Source organism: Euphorbia lathyris, chromosome 5 (genome assembly GCF_963576675.1).
Source record: "Euphorbia lathyris chromosome 5, ddEupLath1.1, whole genome shotgun sequence".
NCBI classification, from domain to species: Eukaryota; Viridiplantae; Streptophyta; class Magnoliopsida; order Malpighiales; family Euphorbiaceae; genus Euphorbia; species Euphorbia lathyris.
In genome coordinates this window covers 82,649,383-82,669,592 of record NC_088914.1, presented here as the reverse complement: position 1 = coordinate 82,669,592, position 20,210 = coordinate 82,649,383, and the positions used below count along the sequence as shown (strand labels likewise).

Below are 20,210 nucleotides of genomic sequence, written 5' to 3'. Positions count from 1 at the left end.
GAAATTAGATTTATTATATAACTAGTGTATGTCATTTATTGTTCAACCTCATTATTAGAATCTTTGTTAAGCATGATAGCTTTTTTGCGTGACAAGAGCAGAGTTAGATAGCTTAAGGAGGGAGATCGAAATACCAGCTTCTTCCATCGTATGGCATCTATTCGAGCTGCTGCCTCTGGGATTTCGGTGCTTCAAATTGAGGATGAGTTGGTCTTTAATCCGAATCAAATTGGGACGCATATTGCTGAATTTTATTCAAGTCTTTTTTAAAAATGACGAGGTCTTACCGCAGAATTATGATCTAGTTTATGAGGTTGTTCCACATCTCTCTGACTTGGATAATGATTTGCTTACTCGTTGTCCGGATATGAATGAAGTTCGTATGGCAGTCTTTGCAATGGATAGCAGTAGTTCTCCTAGACCTGATGGGTTTTCTAGGGTCTTTTTTCAGTCTTTTTGGGATATTGTTGGTGCTGATGTGTTTGCTGTTGTCAAAAGCTTCTTTATGAGTGGCATGATACATCCTGGCCTGTGCTCCAGTATTATGGTCCTTATCCCGAAGGTGGAGGGTGCGATATCTCTTGATCAGTATAGGCCTATTGCAATGAGCAACTTTAGTTATAAAATAATTGCAAAAATTTTGGCTGATAGACTCGCTTCTATTGCATCTCGCATTGTTTCTCAGAATCAATTTGGATTTATTCCTGGACGAAGTATTCACCAATGCATTTCGCTTGCTTCTGAAGGCACTAATATGCTTCGTAAAAAGTGTTTTGGAGGGAACTTAGCCTTGAAGGTTGACATCAGGAAAGCTTTTGATACTTTAAATTGGAATTTTTTACTTGCCGTGATGGACGCTTTTGGTTTCTCTATTCAATTCAGAGACTGGATTCTGAATGTTTTATCTGCATCTCGGATTTCAATTTTGAACAATGGAGCCATTAGTGGATATTTCAGATGTTCAAGAGGGGTTCGACAAGGCGATCCGCTGTCTCCTATATTGTTTGGTATTGCCGAGGACTTTCTTAGTCGTTGGTTGCTTCACCTCATGGATACTGGGCGACTTGCTCCAATGCAATATACTTCTGCAAAGGTGTTTCCGACTCATTTATTTTATGCTGATGACATTCTTCTCTTCTGCAGAGCCTCTTCGAGTAATCTAGCTATTATTAAAGGTGTATTTGAGTTGTATGGATCTATCTCGGGTCAGTGTGTTAGTTGGAACAAATCTGAATTATTTCTGGGCTCCTTTGTTTCTTCTGGACGTGGTAATCGTCTTGCTGATATTATTGGTATTCGTCAAGGGTCTGTTCCATTTCGCTATCTTGGAGTCCCTTTGTTTTTTGGTTTACCAAAGACACGCCATCTGACTAGTTTGATGGATAGGGTGCTTGCTCACTTTGCTAAATGGAAAGGGCATTGTTTGTCTATGGCTGTGAGAGTGGCTCTGGTAAATTCTGTAATTACTGGTAGCTTCATTCACTCTTTTAGCATTTATAAGTGGCCCTCTGCGCTGCTTACACGTATGACTAGGCATATGAGGAATTTTATTTGGTCTGGGTCCATTAATTGCAAGAAGCTTGTCACTGTCCCTTGGAAAATTTGTTGTCAAAACTTCAAGGATGGAGGTCTTGGAATCAAGAATCTATCTATTCTAAACAAAGCGTTGAATGGAAAGATGGCTTGGGGTCTTCTTCAAGAAAAGTCTCTCTGCTTTAATTTACTTAGAACTCGTTTTCTCAATAAAGCGGGACAGTCACGACATTATATCATGAATTCTTCTATTTGGGGCTCGATAAAATCCATTTATTCTGAAGTTGAGCATCACTGTTTTTGGTGGATTGGTCAGCACTCTGAACTTAATTTTTGGAATGGGGCTTGGATGCGTCCTTCACTGGCTGCACAGGTTGGCCTATCTGCTAGTCAACAGCGTCGTTGTTTTGATTTGGTGGAGGATTATTTGGATGGTAATAATTGGCACAATCTGCCCGTGTTACCTGCGGATGTGGAGAATAGATTGCGGAATATTAGGCGGGGTAGGGACGATGTTGATATTTGTGTTTGGAAGCCTGCTACGAGTGGGGTTTTAACTGTTAAGCTCTTGTACGCTTGGCTTAGATTTCCTCCTACTCAACAGCCTTGGAGTCGTTTTTTAAGGTGTCAGAGTGTTCCTCCTGCACACTCGCTTATTGGATGGCGGGCTTATCTTGGGTATTTGCCAACACATGATCAGCTTCAGTTGCATGGCTGTCAAGTTGTTTCTCGTTGCAGTTTGTGCTTGTTAGATTCTGAAACGTTGGACCACCTTTTTGTCTCCTGTCGGTTTTCCAAATTTATTTGGCATGGTGTTAGCTCATTGTTTGGAAGACGAATTAACACAGACTCGACTCTTAAGAATCTAGTTGATCATGCTGTTATTCAACGTTTCAGTACTAAAATCGCTGATTTATGGGCGGCTGCAATTGTTAATACAATTTGGGCTCTATGGCTTGCTCGTAATAGGTCCATTTTTGAGGATGAGAGGGTTGATACTTCCATCACGCTGAGACGGATTTGGGGAGCTGTTCGTGAATCTGCTCACACTGGACGGGGTTCCGTTTGGAATTCGCTAGTTGAACTTCAAATCTTAGGTGAGCTCGGGATTGAAAAGCGTCTTGCTAAGGCTCCGCACATTACTCCGATTTTTTGGCAACCACCTCCGAGGGATTGGATTAAGATCAATACTGATGCGTCTGTCATGGGTGCTCCTGGTCCTGCGGGTTGCGGAGGTATTTATCGCTCGCATACTGGCATGTGCCTTGGTGCGTTTGCCTTTCCGATTGAAAGTTCCTTTGCTTATCTTGCTGAACTATCTGCTGCTATTTACGCCATTGACATGGCTATCAGCAAAGGTTGGCGGAAAATTTGGCTTGAAAGCGACTCAATGTATGTTGTGCAGATGTTCAAATCTAAATCTTGTTCGGTCCCTTGGTTGCTTAGACAAAAATGGTTCAATTGTTTAAATCAGATCGATTCTGTGGCTTTTGTGGTGTCTCATATTTTTCGTGAAGGAAATCATGTTGCGGATTCGCTTGCAAATTATGGACGGACGGCAACAGCTTCGACTTGGTGGGATGTTGTCCCAGATTTTTGTGGATCGGTCTTTTTTCATGATCGTGTAGGACGTTGCGTTTATCGCTTTTCCTAATTCTTTAGCTTCATTTCATTCTTTTTTCTTTTTGTATTATGACAATTATTTACTCTTTTAATAAATTTGGTTCGGGGCTTTTTTGGGTCTGTGGTGGGGTGCCAGCATAGCTGGGATGTCCGCCGCTTACCCTTCCTCGCTAACCAATCTTTAATCAAAAAAATGATAGTTTTTGGATTGTCTGTAACTGATTATATTATTGGTCTATTTAATGTTTGTCTATCAATTTAGTACAATTATACACTGATTCATATTTGAAATTAAGATTGATTTCATTTCTATATAAAATTTGTATGTTTTTTTTTCTATTTTTTTCTCTCTCAGTACAAAAAGAAAAAGAAAAATAAAAATGGTTGTGTATATAAGTAAATACCCAACAACATCATTAACGGTGTAATATTAACGTTACATAAAAATAATTGTTAATGAAATTTTTTAATATAAGAAAACCGAATAACCGAACCGAACCAACCGAAATCATTCAGTCGGTTCGGTTCGATTATTTATTATTATTTGGTTCGGTTTGGTTTTTATTTTTGAGGCTATTCGGTTCTTGATTATCTCGATTCGGTTCGGTTTTCAGACCGAACCGACCGATGAACACCTCTGACATTAGCACTTTTAAATTACTTAAAATTGAATTATGGGTTATTAGTTTTCTGATTTGTTTAATTCGACAAGCATTTCAATTTGTTCAAATCTTAAAAGTTTCCAAAGTTTAAGGGCCGATTACAAACGTTTGTCGAAATTTGGAGGTCTAAAGATGATATTGCGAACCAAGAAAATGAAAGGTCAATTTTAACCTTTTCTTTAAGAGGCTCCATCTTTATTTATTAGGGATTTCCCATTTATTATCAGCGCCGCAACCCAAATTCCACAATCGGTCTGAGATCAACTCAACCATGCTGACTTCCACTTTCAAACGCCTTCTTTCTTCCTCTTCTTCAGCTCCACCTCTCACCCCTTCTCCATTTCATCATATTACGGGTTCTATTTCTCCTTTCAGGTGCTGGGTCCAACGAAGTTCTGGCTGCCTTTGATCAGCTTCTTCCTTTGCATCCTCGACCTTCCGCGATTGAGTTCACCAAATTGTTATCTGCACTACTTGTTTGGATGAAAGATTTTCAGACTGCTATTTCTTTGTCGAATCAGATGGATTTGGTGAGAATCAAGACTTATCTTTATACTTATAACATCTTAATTAATTGCTTAGGGCCAGTTAATTTTGGGTTTTCTGCGTTGTCAAAAACTTTCAAGCTTGGTTTTCAGTCTATTTACAGTCAACATGATGATTCAAAGGAATACAGAGCCTAATGTTGTTACTCTATATCTTAGATAGACAAATGCATAGAGCATTCAAAGTTTTTCATGTCATGTTGAATAAGTGCTCTATGCTTATTTTCTTAGTCAATCAACTTTTCACCTCTGTTTGTTTCTTTTTGAGCTCCACAGAACACTTGTTGATAGTGTTATTTATTGCATCTTGCTGTTTCTCTTTAGATTCTAGCTCTTGAGCGACTGAATCAAGATGTTTCAGTTTCAATTGAGCACTTTGGAGCAATTACTATATTATATTGCTTCCTTTTAGCAACTACTTCAGTGTTAACGAAATCAAAGTGTTAATGAAATCAACACATTTCACTTTTGAACAAAAAGCATTGGCCTCAATCTTTTCCTATGCTTCTGTTTCAAATTAAGCTCTTTCAGGCACTCTTCTATGTTTCTTTAGATTGCATAAAATTCTTTCATTTTCAAATTGAGCTTATTCTAACTGCTCAATTGATTTTTCAATTCCACCCTGTTTTTTCACTTCCAAATCAAGTGTCAATCAGGGTTTCCAACTGCTTCTGTTTCAAATCAAGTGTCAATCGGTGTTTCCTACAGCTTCTTTTACAAAAAAGGCCATCAAACTTCTTGAAGAAATGCCTGATAAAGGTTTAATTCCCAACACTCATTCTTATAGTTGTCTTATCCATGGCTTATGCCTTGCAAGATATCCTTGAGCAGCCCTACAGATTTTTAAGTACTTGTACAAGTGCTTGTTATATGGAGTAACCTGCACAGCTTTGATAAATGACTTTTGTAAATGTGGAAAGGATTATGTTCGCAACACGTATTTCAAGAAATGGAAATGAACAAGTTTAAATCATATATAGTACCTTAGTTGATGGCTTGTGGCTTGTTCGAAGTTGGAAGGTTTAAAGATGGATTAATCTTGACAAATGGTTGTGCCGGAGAAATCCATGAATAATCACATCAGGAAAATGGAAGACAATGACATCTCACCTGATAATTGCTCTTATAATGTGATTATTCATGGATTTCTCCAGCACAATTATTTGTCAAGCCATCAGAAAAAAGGAAGACAGTGACATCTCACCGGATGATTGCTCTTATAATGTGATTATTCATGGATTTCTCCAGCACAAGGATTTGTCAATGGCATCCGAACTCATTCGTGAAATGCGTGTTAAGGTCTTCTTTCCTGATAACACGAGAGTAGATCTCGTAAAGTATAATCATATTTTGAAATCACTGTAAATCTCAGTCAGTAAACTTTATTTTCTCAATAAATTTTTCTAATGATTTTTTTTTTCAGTTGTAAATTATTGGTACTTTAATGTATCTTAATATTAGTTTGATGCCTCTAGTTAATTATATAGAGGCACCAACACTGAAGGAGATATTATTGTAATCTGAATTATGCAATGGAATTCATGATATTTGTAGGCATATGACCTCTTGAATTTCTGCAATTTGAACACTTTCAAGTTATTAAACAATTGACTGGATTAGTTCTTGAATTCAAAGATTACTACACATGTTTTCTAATTCCATTGGAGGATACATCAGAAAAGTTTTGTGCTGGATTTATCTACTGTATGTTTCCTTTATTTTTCCTTCTGTTACCATTGCGTTATCAATTGTTTGCTTCTTCCATTGTGGAATCAGAGTTAATATCAATGAATTTTTGCCTGAGTTTCATATCATTATAGTGGTGTGCACAGGTCATGCAATAATGTTTCAACAATACTTTTTCAACCAATCATTTGATTGAGGCTCTGCTTGTTCTTGGTTGCAATCATTCTCTTTTCTGCCTTCCTTATTTATGCTTTTTCTATTATGTGAGCAAGTTTTGTGTTATCAAGTTTCTTTCATGTGTGTCGAAAATCGCAGAATTTTCTATTCTAAAACTATTAGGAGTCTGAAACTATGGAGAAATTTGCAAATCAGATCCAAAAATTGCTCATCTTTTGATAATTACTTAGTTGGTTTGACCACACTCATCCTTTTTTTGTGGACTTCTTCATTTATTTTTTATTTTTTATGTTTCAAGTAATTATGTGTGGACTGTCAGACTACTCTGTATTTAGGATGAACAGAAAGTCTTCAAATTTTCTCTGAAAATATCAGTTGTTATCCATAATGAAAGTTTTTTGAAGTCTAGCAGCTTGTTGAAATTTCATGCTTACTTCTATTTGATAAGTATTTGATAAGTTCATTTCATTTGCTAAAATTATTTCCAATATGTTGACAACATTTGTAGCATATTTCTGCTGTTCATGGGTTTTTTTTCCTGTTTTTTTCTTGCTACGATGTTTAAATTTTGTGCCTGCAAATAAAATGCTGGAACTAATGTCTGTTTTTTTCTTGCCACGATGTTTAAATTTTGAATAGACGATGGTTAGAAGTCGGGTACATAAGCAAATGATTGTACAATCCTGCAGCATCAAATTATGACTTTAGAATAACAATATCCATTCTAAGAATAATACTCCTCCAGAGCGGGGTTGTTATGAGCAGATGAGGAGTTGGAGTGTGTTTATAGGCAATTAGTAAAAACTAAGGTTTATATTCTTAACATTATCAACCACTAAAATTCTTGTGATACTTCTAGTCTGTAAATACATACGCATTTGTTTTTGCTTTTACTTAATGTGTTTATTTTTCACTTTTGAAAAACCTCGGCTCCCATTTCGCTTTCACAACTATGCCAATTAGAGATTTAATCAACTCAACAAATAAAGTTGAATCCTAAAAATGTACAGTTCTAAATATAAAAAGCTGAGATTTTGTAGCATATTGACAAACCATTTGCAACGTTAACTTTTAATTAGCTTAAAGAAAATGAAGATTAGTCACTTTTGGATTATACATTGGCCGGACCGGCATTCTTGCCAAGGTTGTATTGTCTATTTTCAAACTGCTCTTTGAGCTAGGCTAGTTCAAATAGGAGTTTGAAAATAGGGTTAAAGTGTAAAAATACCCCTAACGTTTTCGGTCAGGAGCAATTTTACCCCTAACGTCTAAAATGGTGCAATTTTACCCCTAACATTGGAAGCCAAGAGTAATTTTACCCCTAACGTTAATAAATTAGGTCAATTTTAGACACTATTATAAAACACAGATATTTTTGTTTGTTATTATGCACTAATTCAATAACAATTCGTTCTAAAAAAAGATTTCATGTTTTTTTATAATTTAATAATAGAATTTGAGATTAATATTTATAAATTCGGTGAATTTTTTGAATTTTTTTGTCTAATTCGTACAAAAAGACAATATATTTTTATTATTTTTTTTTTCTTTTCACATCCCAATGTGTGTTTGTGATTTGTTACTGATAAAATGACACACGTATGAAATGTAGATGACAAGATTCATGACCGAAAAGACAATTTGATGAATTATTTCTCAAATTGACCCAATTTATTAACGTTAGGGGTAAAATTGCTCTTGACTTTCAACGTAAGGGTTAAAATTGCACCATTTTAGATGTTAGGTGTAAAATTACTCATGGTCCAAAACGTTAGGGGTATTTTTGCACCTTAACCCTTGAAAATATAATCACTTTTGGATTATATTTACTTGGTCATACAATCATGCGTGTTTAGGGGCGGAGCCAGCCCAGGGCTCGGGGGCCCGAAGCCTCCCGACCACCGGTTCTGCCCTTAAGTATCATTACTTTTTCCTGTCTAGTCCCTCAAATACTCATTTATACTTAACTGATGTAGTATTATTTCAAGAGTTGAAGGTAGTTGAGTTGGTTTAGAAGTATTATTTTAAAATTAAGCGTCATGTGTTCAATCCCCACCAAACTCATTTTGTTTAAATATATAAACCTTTATTTATTTGAACTTTATTTTTCCAAATGGGCTTTTGAACTTATTTTTATTATATCTCTTTCTTTTAGAATTTATTATATCTCAAAAATCGAATTTTTACTTTTGAGACTTAAATAACTTAGTTTCTGAATTAAATTTTATGAAAATTATAAATAATTTATAGCTAAAAAAATATATAAAAATGTTAGCTAACATACCAAAATCACAACTCATAATAATACAATATAATTTTTTATTTTTATTTTTTTTCATATGTAGTTTATTATTTATTAATGATGAGTGATAAAATGACGCACATGTGAAGTGGAGATTATAAAATGGGTATTGCTATATACCGCAAAGGTTATACTTTCCACCGCACCCTTTTGACATTTATGCTCTCCTCATAATTTCAAACCAATAACCAAAAACTCTCAAATCCTCTCTAGCTTTTGAAGCTTTTCATAAAACCCGACCTAAAACGACATGCCGCCAAAGGAAAGAAGGGGAAAAGGCTTAATGAGTCTTCCGATAAGTTTTTTTTTTTAAAAAAAATATGTCCGAAATAACGGGTTCCGCCTCCGAAATCACGGGTTCTGCCTCCGAAATCGGAGACGAAACCCGTTTTTTTTTCTAAACGGAACTCCGACGCCGTTGCCACCACAGGCAGAACGGACGAACTGTTCGTTCCGTCCGTGGTGGCAACGGTGTCGACCAAGGTGGAAAGTATGGCGCACCCGTTCCACCATCAGGTGGAACAGGGTTCCGCGCTCGTTCCACCTGATGGTGGAAAGGGTGGCGCATCCGTTTAGGCTTATTCCTTAAAAAAAATTCAAAATTTAAAAAACGAATTTTTAATTTAAATTTATATCGTAAGATTACTTCGTGTTCGAAATCATGGTATTCGGGAATACTCGGGTCCATTTTCGTCAAATCCGGATTTTTAAGCTTGGGAGAGAAAGAGAGAAAAAAAATTTTGAGTTTTTGAAAAAAATAAAATGAGAAGGGCATAAATGTCAAAAGGGTGCGGTGGATGAAAAAAAGTTGTGGTATATAGCAGCTCACTTATAGAATTCAAGACTAAGAAAATAGTTTAATGTTTTATTTCTTGACCAAACTTATCAAATTTAAGTGTAAAATTACTTTTAACTACCAATGTTATGTGTAATTACAATATTTTAAACATTAGAAATAAAATTATTTTCGAATGACAATGTTAGGAGTATTTTTGTACGTTATCCCTAGAAAAAATAAGGTCTAATATGTACACAACCTTTTCAAGTCGAGTGCTTTTATAATACGTTTTAAAGTTTGATGCCAAATTGTGAAAATGTATAAAGTTCAGTGGCATGAGTGTAATTTACCTATCATTTTAAATAATTTTTAGGGTTAAGGTGCAAAAATACCCCTAACGTTTTGGGTCAAGAGCAATTTTACCCTTAACGTCTAAAATGGTGCAATTTTACCCCTAACATTGGAAGCTAAGAGCAATTTTACCCCTAACGTTGATAAATTAGGTCAATTTCAAACACTATTATAAAACACATATATTTTTGTTCATTATTCTACACCAATCGCATAATAATTTGTTCTAAAAAAATGATTTCATATTTTTTATAATTTAATAATAGAATTTGAGATTAATATTTATAAATTCGGTGAATTTTTTGAATTTTTTTGTCTAATCCATATAAAAAAACAGTATATTTTTTTTTTCACATCCCAACGAATGTTTGTGATTTGTTACTGATAAAATGCCACATGTATGAAGTGTAGATAACAATATTCATGACCGAGAAGATAGTTTGATGAATTATTTCTCAAATTGACCCAATTTATTAACGTTAGGGGGTAAAATTGCTCTTGGCTTCCAATGTTAGGGGTAAAATTGCACCGTTTTAGACGTTAGGGGTAAAATTGCTTCTGACTCAAAACGTTAGGGGTATTTTTGCACCTTAATCCTAATTTTTAGAGGCTAATTGAACGGTTTTAAAATTTGAGGGGTGATTACAATTTTTGTCGAAATTTGGAGGCCTAAAGATAGGTTAAATGTACCATTGTTCACTGAACTTACATGGTTATCTTAAAATGATCATTCAACTTCAATTTGTCTCAATAAAATCACTCAACTTTGAGTTTGTCTCAATTAAGTCACTATAACGATTTTAATGATTAAAAATTATCGGAATGATGACACAAGTGATACGTCAATATGAAACAACTCATATTTCTAACCAAAATGACAAATGACATCCACATTGCATCATATAACTATCATGTGTCGATTATTTTTATGGAAAAAAAACTAAAATTTAGTTTTTTTTATAAAGATACCCGACATGCGGCTGTCATATTTCGTTCCGATCAGAGATTTGAGTTAACTCATGTTGACGTGTCATCCATGTCATTATTTCGATGCGTTTTAACCATTAAAATCGACGGTGTGACCTAATTGAGATAAAACTCAAAGTTGGATGATATTATTGGGACAAATTAAAGTTGAGTGACCATTTTAAGACAACTATGTAAGTTCAGTGACCAATGGTACATTTAACCCCCTAAAAATATATTAGGGATAGTAGGGATTTCACGTGGTTCAAAGCCTCCATCTTTTTTTCTTGTTTTTTATTTATAAGCAAAGGCCTCTATCTTTTATTTAGGGCAAGATACGAAAAAAAAAAATGCTCGTGGTTTGCCTTATTTACAAATAGAGGTATGTGGTTTAAAAGTTTACAAATAGAGGTATGTGGTTTGTTTTTTTTACAAAACAAAGTATATAAAATTAAACTTTTAAGTAATTGATGACAATAAGAGCGTTTTTTAATTTTTTTTCAATTACATTTATATATTAACAAAACCTAGATCCAAAAATCAAATTGCAACTATGTAAAATGACTTAAATATCAATTTAGTTCGTAAACTGTCAGATTAGTAAAAAACGTGAAATTCCATCATATTATTTATTTTTTCGATTTAGGAAGTTTTTTCGGAGGTTGTGTTTTGCTGATATGTAAGAATAATTTTTTTAAAATAAAAATGTATTTAGTTGTAATTATAACTTAAATGTGTAATTATAATAGTTTATTTTCTAAATAAAATATACCACAAACCTTTATTCATAATCCTCTATTGCAAATTGAGCAAACCACGATATTTTTGTTGGTACTTTTCCCTTTTATTTATTAGGTTCCCATTCATATCACCGCGGCAACCCAAATTCTCCAAATCGATCTCAGATCAACTCCACAATGCTGATTTCCACTTTCAAACGCCTTCTTTCTTCCTCTTCTTCAGCTTCACCTCTCACTCTCACTCTCACTCGTTAGGATCCTAATTCAGGTGCTGGGTCCACCGAAGTTCTGGCTTCCTTTGATCAGCTTCCGTGATTGCGTTCACCAAACTGTTATCTGCCCTACTCGATAGGATGAAGGATTTTCAGACTGCTATATCTTTGTCGAATCAGATGGAATTGGTGAGAATTAAGCCTCATCTTTATACTTGTAACATCTTAATTAATAGTTTCTGTCGTCTAAATTTTGGTGTCTCCGTGTTGGCAAAAACTTTCAAGTTTGGTTTTTAGACTAATATGATAAATAGATTATGTAGAAATAGATTTGTTTGATAAGATAGTGAGGGCTCAGTACATGGTCAATAAGATCATTCAAATTGTTATAGACTCTAATGTTGTTACTTATAATCCATTATATGTTTTTGATCCGTGGTGATGAAGTGAGTATTCTAAGGATAGATGCAGTTGTGTAACTTTTGAAGAAATGCTCGGTAAAGGTTTAATTCACAACCATCATTCTTATAGTTCGCTCATCAATGCTCAGCTTTGATAAATTGCTTTTGTAAATGTAGAAAGTTTGATGTTGCACTAGAAATATTTCAAGAAATGGAAATGAACAAGTTTAAACTTGATTTATCCTTAATTGATGGCTTGTTCAAAGTTGGAAGGTTTAAAGCTCAAATGGGTGGTTGGAGCCTGATATCTACACAATTAATACAATAATTGTTGGACTAAGCAGATAAAGCTCCTTGGATAAAGCATATGAAGACTTCAGAAAAATGGAAGTTGCTCTTATAATTTGATTATTCATGGATTTCTCCGGCACAAGGATTTGTAAGGGCATCGGAACACATTCTTTAAATGTGTGACAAGGGTTTCGCAAATAACACCACATTATAATGATATTTTGAAATCACTATTCATGGATTTCTCTGTCACAAAGATTTGTCAAGGGCATCAGAACTCATTCATGAAATGCATGACATGGGCTTCACCGATAGATCTGTTAACGAAGTATAATGATATTTTGGAATCACTCTAAATTTCAGTCCCTAAAGTTTATTTTCTCAATAAATTTTTCTAATGATATTTTTTTCTGTGTAAATTATTGATAGGATATACTAGTTTGATGCCTCTAGTTAATTATGCAAAGTCACCAACATTTGATAGGATGTATGTCCTAGGATTAGTGACTTTTAGACTGAAGTAGATATTTATTGTAATGTCAATTCAGCAATGGAATTCATGATATTTGTAGCCATGTCACTACTAAGCTCCTTTATCGATCATTGTTTCTGCTTTTCATGTTTTTATTAATTATAAGTGAAATTGTTAGACGCTAGTGCTTTGAGTTTTGAAAGAATTCAAATCTTCAAAATTACTCTGACAAGAATCAGTTCCTATCCACAATCAGTTCATTGGGAGGTTTATCAACTGCAGGTGGTATTTCTTTTTGTTTGATAAATTTGTTTCATTTGCAAAATTTGTTTCAATTTGACGATTTTTTGAATTTCTGCAATTTGAACACTTTCAAGTTATTAAACAATTGACTGGGTTAGTTCTTGAATTCGAAGCTTACACATGTTCTCTAATTCCAATGGACCATACATCAGAAAATTTTATGCTGGATTTTTCTACCGTTTACTTTCTTCACTTTATTTTTTCTCTGTTACCATTGCTTTAATTGCTTGTTAATATCAATGAATTTTTGCCCTGAGTTCTCATATCATCATAGATTCGTAGTTGTGTGGTGCAGGTCATGCAATAATGTTTCAACAATAATTTTTCATCCAATCCTATGATTGAGACTCTGCTTATTCTTGGTTGCAATCATTCTCTTTTCTGCCTTACTGATTTATGGTATTCCAATGATCAAGAAGGTTTAAATTAAATCGCTTTTTCTATTATGTGAGCAAGTTTTGTGTTATCAAGTTGATTTCATGTGCGTCGAAAATCACATGATTTTCTATTCTAAAACTATTATGAGTCTGAAACTATGGACAAATTTGCATATCATATCCAAAAATTGCTTATCTTTTGATAATTACTTAGTTGATTGGACCATACTCATCATACTTTTATCAATAGTCTACTCTAAAATCATTGGTTTTTGCATTGCACCCAAAAGAAACAGGAGTTATATATCATAACTGAAAATTGAAAGGATGTTGATATTCAGGATTTGAAGAACAGAAATGTTACCTTTCCTCTGGGATAAATAAACATGAAATTGAAACCTTTTCAGTGTTAATTGCTAATATTTTGTAGTTATAGCATTCTTTTATGATTCTTTAGTACGTGAACTGTAATTTCATTTTTTTAACTGACGTGTTTATCTGTTTTCCTTAATTGTAAGTTCAGGGTTCATTTATTAAGTATATATTGTCCTTTATTTTTGTGGATTTCTGTTTTATCTTTTATTTTTTTATGTTTTAAGTAATTATGTATGTACTGTTAGAACCTCAAGATTTTGATTCTTCCCCATCCTCAACTGCTGCTGCTGTGTCTGTTTCTGTTTCATCAGATTCAAAGAAGAGGAAAGCAGTATCTGGAGATCTTTCCAATGCCAAATCACTCAGATTCGGGTTTAGATAGTTAGATACATAGATCCATACATACATTATTACAGTGGCCTAGATCTATGGATACTCAATTGTTAGTTTTTTAGGTGTTTTGGCATAAAAAAAAAAAAAAAAAAAAAAATTAAAGTTTGGTTCCATGAATTTTTTTGGTATTTTGTAGCAACGATACATGATTCACTAATAGAAGTTGTTTGTAGTGTTTTTTTAGTATTCAGATTGATACATAAAATATTAATGTTATTTACATTTCTATATTTTGTGGCGATTAGTGGATATTTAAGTTCTTTAACTACCTCTTGAATCCTGTCAATGGCAAAGAGAGATGCATAGAGCGTTCATTGCACTACTTGATCACGGGAATTCAGGCATGATTCTAGATTGGGCTGTAATCGAGCCGAGCTAAGCTTTGTCTAGTTTAAGCTCGGTTCGCTATAAAATTAACGAGTTCGAGGCTGGTTCAGCTCATTAGAAAATAAACGAGGTCGAGCCGAGCTTCAAGGTTGTTTTGAGCTCAAAATCTTCTTTGAACTTGGTTTATTAAGAAAATTATCTAACCATAAATTGTTTGTGAGTAAATCGTTAATTATATTTATGAAGTTTGCTTGCAAAGAGTTCTTTAGTTGTGTACATAACAAACACACAAGCAAAATTCGTGAATAAATAAACAAGATGCTTACAAATAGTTCGTCTATACTCATTTATTTTGAGTTTGAACGAACTCATCTAATAAGAAATGAAATAATATTAAGTTTAGATATTTGTAAACTAAAACAAACCTATATAGTTTTCTAGAAAACTAAAATTTGTTCATAAATGTTCTAATTGGGCCTGATCGTAAGCTCATCTAATAGCAAATGAAAATAATATTAAGTTTATATATTTGTGAACTAAAATAAAACTATATAGCTTTCTATAAAACTAAAATTTATTCATAAATGTTCTAATCGGGTCTGATTGCGAGCTTACGCGCCGAGCTTTGGCCTGCTCAAACTCAGCTCGTTTACGAACCGAGCAAATAAATTGTGCTTACGAGCAGTTTGTTTACAAATCGAAACGAGCTTTTATTGAAATCATTTACAAATAAATCATGTTAGAGCATCTCTAATTAACTATAATGAACCACTCATTATATTCCATTATTAAATTCTCTCTCGTTAGAGTGAGTTTAATGTATTAAGCACTTATTAACCACTCAATGTTTATTGAGCTTTTGATTATTTTTATATATATATATTTTATTTGTTAAAATAATACGATAAGTTTCTATTCAAAAGAAAAATAATATGATAGGTTTAATTAATCCATGATAATTAAGTGATTATAGAATTTAACCATTGGAGTTACATCGTTTAATAAAATGAAATTTATTAAATAGATGATGTGGTATGTATACTGAGTGATTGTGAGTATGAATCATTTGAGATGCTTTTACATTTATTCCTAAAATGAAAGTAGAAAACATAACTGACAGTCAAACAATTGAAATAATATAATATGTTTAATTAATCTATTATGATTAAATGGTTTTAGAGTTAGATAATTTAATAAAATGAAATTTATTAAATGGATGATATGGTCGATATATTGAGTGGTTGTTTGGAGAAGCTCTTATATTTATCCCTAAAATTAAAACTAGAAAGAAGTAACTGAAAGTGAAGACACAACCGACAGTGAAATAAGTCAAAGTAGAAAAAATAAGTGATAATCAAACAACTGCAAACCGAATTAAATGAGGAAACCCTCTTCTTCATGAACTCTGTCCAAGGAAATTAAAAAGTAGACTATATATATATACTAATCCTAAATCTAAACAATCAGGAAACCCACTCATCTCTCACCTTCTTCCCTGCGATTCTGGATATCTTCTTCACCCTTCGAGTCACCGGAACCCCTAAATGCTTTCTAAATGCTTTCTTGCGGACCTTCCAGCATCCCTCAGTCACCGGAAAAACTATCTCCAACCCCTGTGTTCGATTCTGGATGATTATGTGGATAATCTCTACGATTACATTTAGCAACTCATACTTCACAAACAACTGATTAATACCTTACGATCAGGTTTAGGATATTACTGCATTTTGAAGAAAATTTCCAACCAAGTAAAATTATGTTTCCAACTCTTATATATATTCCTATCCCTATTAGCCCGGTTTTTGTCCAAATGGTCCCTCGACATTATCCCTATCAAATTTTTAATAAGGTTATACCGTCACAATTGATCGCTCAAAATTATCCAGATTTTAATGATGCTATAAAGCCCCAACACGTAGATGGTAAAATCCTTAGGATGATTAGTTGGTGTTCTCCTTGTCCTGGATGGATCAAAATCAACACAGACGGTGCTTACAAATCATCAATAAACTTAGCCAGTGCTGGTGGGCTAGTCCGGGATAGTAGTGGCAAATGGTGTGGCGGTTTCGCAATCAATTTAGGTGGATCGGTTACAGCATTGGAAGCTGAACTGGTTGGTATTTTGAGAGGACTGGAATTGGGCCGGAAAATGGGATTCAGAAATGTTATCTTGGAAAGTGACTGTAAAGTTGCTGTAGATTTGATAACTACTACCGAATCTGATTACCATTTGGTGCCAACTATCCAACAACTCTTAAGAAGAAAATGGAATGTCAAAATACAACACCAATATCAAGAAGGAAACCAAGCCGCTGACGGATTAGCAAACCTTGGGATCCAATTATCATACGGCTATTATGAATTTCAAGATCCACCTTTGAACATTTTAAAGCAAATTAGCAATGATTGTAATGGTAGCCAATATCCTCGATTATGTTCGATTTAGTATCTAAGTAATCCTAAGTGTCTTTGTATTTTTATTATGTGTAAATAAAGAGCATATTATTATTATTGTTGTGGAATAAGAGATAATATCAATGAATATTTGCCGGAGTTCTCATATCATCATGGTTGTGTGGTGCAGGTCATGCAATAATGTTTCAACAATAATTTTTCAACAAATCCTATGATTGAGACTCTACTTATTATTGGTTGCAATTATTCTCTTTTCTGCCTGATTTATGGTTTTCCAATCAAGAAGGTTTAAATTAAATTACCTTTTCTATTATGTGAGCAGTTTTATGTTATCAAGTTAATCTCATGTATGTCGAAAATCGATTTTCTATTCTAAAACTATTATGAGTCTGAAACTATGGACACATTTGCATATCAGATCCAAAACATGCTCACCTTTTGCTAATTACTTACTCATCATACTTTTATCAATAGCATACTCTAAAATCATAACTCAAAATTGAAAGGATGTTGCAGAAATGTTACCTTTCCTCTGGTATAAAGAAATATGAAATTGAAACTTTTTGCAGTCTTAATTGCTATGGTTTTGTAGCTATTCGTATTTTTTTTTTTTAATTAATGTGTTTATCCGTTTTCCTTAATTGGAAGTTTAGGATATCATTTTTTTTTTGAATCAAAACAATCTTGCTTTATTAATACTAACTGTCAGAGACGTCCCTAAACAGGCTGTCCCTAAGGATTACATGAAAAAGAATAAGGGTTTTGCTATTTACCACTCCCAGATTACTTATTCCTGCTTCTATTGGACAATTTTACCCTTGGTATAAATTTTTTTTCAGAATTGGGAAAATTTTTTTTGAGAGAAAATTCAAAATTTGGCCTAAACGGATGCGGCATACCGCCCGACCCATGGCGGGAACGGATATCCGTTCCCGCCATGGGTCGGGCAGGATGCGGCATCCATTTAGTTCAAATTTTGAAATGTGCAAAATCGTAAAATTTTTAGTGACGAGAAATACTAAATCGTTCAATTTTTTATGACGAAAAATGAAAAATTCTCCTATTTTTTGTGACGAAAAATGCAAAATCGTCATGAAAAATATGTATTATCTTCATGAGTTCTTTGATAAAAACATGTAAATCTTAGGGGGTGTTTGGTTTGTTCTATTTATAATAGGGAATGGGAATGACCAAAGTTAATTACCTTTATTAATGTTTGGTTTTACCATTTTAATATAGGAATGGGAATGACATTCACCCCACTATGGGAATCAACCATTCCCTCCTCTTTCCCCTTCAATCAAATATTCCCCTTCAATCAAATATGATTCCCATTCCCTTATCCAATTTAATTAAAAAAAAAAAAAAAGCAGCCCACGTTTTGCAACTGCTTGGCATAACATAGAAAAAATAAAACGTACCATGTATATAGTAATGGATTGGTTATTGGTTATAAGATATATATAGCATATTTATTTATATAATAGTAGAATATAGTATTATGTATAATATGTTGGTCCTTTAGATAATTTATATATACTATAATATAGTATATTATTTATAATTAATTTTTTTCTGTAGCTTTTTTTATATATTTTATTTATTAAAATTTAAGAAATTTTGATTTTGTTCAATTTCGATTTCGATTTCGATTTTGATTCCAATTCCGGAATTTGAACCAAACACTCTTAAAAATAATCGGATTCCGATTCTGGATTAAACCAAACAAAATAAATAAACAGTCATTCCGATTCTGATTCCGTAACATTCCGATTCCGATTCCGATTCTAATTCCGATTCCGAAGTTTGAACCAAACACCCCCTTAATGTTTCCGACTCGTAATCATCCATTTTCGGGGTTCGAATTGTCACGCATCAATTATTTTCATAATTTCAATTATTGTTGTTCGGGGTTATGATTTTGGAGAGAGAATTTTTATTCTTTGATCAAAATTATGAAAAGAGCAAAAAAGTCCAAAAGGGGTGGTGATAAGTAATTTGGAGGCGGTATTTAACAGTTGACTTTCAAAATTTGGCCTAAACGGATGCGGCATCCCGCTCGACCCATGGCGGGACCGGATGCGGCATCCGTTCCCGTCATGGGTCGGGCGATATGCCGCATCCGTTTAGGCCAAATTTTGAATTTTCTCTCAATTTTTTTTTCCAATTTTGAAAAAAAATTTATGACAAGGGAAAAATTGTTCAATGGGAGCGGTAAGTAATTTGAGGGTGATAAATAGCAAAACCCAAAAAATATTCAATGCTTAGACCAAAAAATCAAACTACAACTACGTAGACTTATATATTTTTAAAAAAATTACTTTATAAAAGGATTTATATAGTGGGATAGATAAAGTATTTTTTTTTGGCAAAAAAAAAAACATTATTAAGCCATTGAACATTATATGTTTTAAGGATCAAGTTTCTGATCAATTATTTTTCCACGTTGAGCATTTAATCATTGATTCTGTTATAAATTCAACCCTTATTTAACTTTTTTGTCGAGTTTGGACAGGACGTTTCCTTAGTGCGATTCGGCCTATTGACGTGGATAAATAAAAATAAGAATTTATTGACTAGGATAGATAGAGAGTAAAAAGTAAAAAGAATTTACAGAAATCAATTTCTAGTAAATTATTCCAAACTCGATTTTCTCCTCTTCTATTTTGCAAATTTCAGTATTAAAATCGCCAAATCGATCTTCTCATTTTCCAAACTGGATTGAAAAATTAAATAAAAGTTAAATCCATTGTTATGTAGAAAAATAATGGGTTAAGGTGCAAAAATACCCCTAACGTTTTGGACCAGGAGCAATTTTACCCTTAACGTCTAAAACGGTGCTATTGTACCCCTAATGTTGGAAGCCAAGAGCAATTTTACCCCTAACGTTGATAAATTGGGTCAATTTCAGACACTATTATAAAACACAGATATTTTTATTCATTATTCTGCACCAATTGCATAACAATTCATTCTAAAAAAGAATTTCATATTTTTTTATGATTTAATAATAGAATTTGAGGTTAATATTTATATATTCGGTGGATTTTTTGAATTTTTTTGTCTAATCCGTACAAAAAGACGATATATTTTTTATTTTTTTCATATGCCAACGAATGTTTGTGATTTGTTACTGATAAAATGACACACGTATGAAGTGTAGATAACAAGATTCATGATCGAGAAGACATTTTGATGAATTATTTCTCAAATTGACCAATTTATTAACGTTAGGGGTAAAATTGCATCATTTTAGACGTTAGGGGTAAAATTACTCCTGG

General features: G+C 33.3%; 2 long non-coding RNA genes across 2 annotated transcripts; both read left to right on the top strand.

Moving 5' to 3' along the window:
• Window positions 1–4,054: 4,054 nt before the first annotated feature.
• Window positions 4,055–5,920, top strand: LOC136231339 (uncharacterized). Its single transcript, XR_010689763.1, has 2 exons — window positions 4,055–4,348; window positions 5,010–5,920. It is a non-coding gene; the product is annotated as an uncharacterized lncRNA (long non-coding RNA).
• A 5,550-nt stretch (window positions 5,921–11,470) lies between these two features.
• LOC136228636 (uncharacterized) lies at window positions 11,471–14,289 on the top strand. The gene is made up of 2 exons (XR_010688787.1): window positions 11,471–11,764; window positions 14,106–14,289. It is a non-coding gene; the product is annotated as an uncharacterized lncRNA (long non-coding RNA).
• The last annotated feature ends 5,921 nt before the right edge of the window (window positions 14,290–20,210 follow it).